Source organism: Octopus bimaculoides, chromosome 3 (assembly GCF_001194135.2).
Source record: "Octopus bimaculoides isolate UCB-OBI-ISO-001 chromosome 3, ASM119413v2, whole genome shotgun sequence".
NCBI classification, from domain to species: Eukaryota; Metazoa; Mollusca; class Cephalopoda; order Octopoda; family Octopodidae; genus Octopus; species Octopus bimaculoides.
This window is the reverse complement of record NC_068983.1, coordinates 70,300,625-70,301,799: the sequence shown is the minus strand read 5'-3', so window position 1 is coordinate 70,301,799 and position 1,175 is coordinate 70,300,625. Positions and strand designations below refer to the sequence as shown.

The following is a 1,175-nucleotide window of genomic DNA, read 5'->3' as shown; positions in this document are numbered from 1 at the left end:
ATATATATATATATATATATATATATATATATATATATATATACATATATATTATTTTATTTATATTATTATATGATTGAACACCACACATCCATTTCCAAGTAAGTTCATCTTAATAATTTTGATGTGACTCTACCCTATACTGTTCTCTCTCTCCCCCCTTTCATTTTTTCTTTCTTCCTTTCTCTAATTCTTTTTCTCCCCCTTTCGTTTTTTCTCTCTCATCCTTTCTCTAATTCTTTTTTCTCCCCCTTTCGTTTTTTTCTCTCTCATCCTTTCTCTAATTCTTTTTTCTCCCCCTTTCGTTTTTTCTCTCTCATCCTTTCTCTAATTCTTTTTTCCTCCACTTCACTATTTTCTATGTCTCTCCCTCTTTCTCCTTTACTCTCTCTCTCTCTCTCTCGTTGCTTACACATGATCATCTTCTTTTCTTTCAGTCTGTCTTACAGACCAGATGCATTCTTATCTGTCTCCTCTCCTATCTTTTCTCTTGTCAAAGACAATATTCCTCCAGTGCTCGCTACCTTACCTCGACTGGCAAAACAGCCCTCCATGTTTGCTTTCATTTGGTTTGTTGTCCTGTTTATGTTACCAACTTTGACCCTCCGCAAATCCCAAATTTCATTTTTGTCTGCAATAACAACTGCCTTTTCGAAGCCTCATATTGTCATTATTTGCTCCAAATGAGGAGTAGATGGACACCCTACAACTGACGAAGGGTGGGGGCTTTTTTTATGGTACTTGTCTTGTTTTCCATTTGTTTCTCTCGTTGTTAGCATACCAAAGTTTGTCTTTGTATTTCATGTTGATTACGTTTTGTGATGTTCTGTACCCATATATGCATATAGATATATATGTATATATGTACATATATGTTATCATCATCATCATCATCATCGTTTAACGTCTGCTTTCAAGTTAAAGTGATGTATTTTGAGTAGATATGAAGAATAATAATAAATGGAGCAAAACGCATATAATCAATAAGTTCCTTTAATTCCTACATATATTTCAAAATATATGTGCACTCTACTCTTTGGTATGTTGGTTCCCTGACGATGAATTTATGTGCAATTCCAGCACCTCTTACTTCTTTGGAGTAGGGTGCACATATATTTTGAAACATATGTAGGAATTAAAGGAACTTATTGATTATATGCGTTTTGCTCCATTTA

The 1,175-nt window shown here is 33.8% G+C and overlaps 1 protein-coding gene across 4 annotated transcripts in view; it reads right to left on the bottom strand.

Annotated features, from left to right (window-relative positions):
- Positions 1-1,175, bottom strand: part of LOC106883361 (regulator of G-protein signaling 7) — a 483,378-nt gene that overhangs the window by 137,384 nt on the left and 344,819 nt on the right. The gene's annotated exons all lie outside the window — the stretch shown is intronic.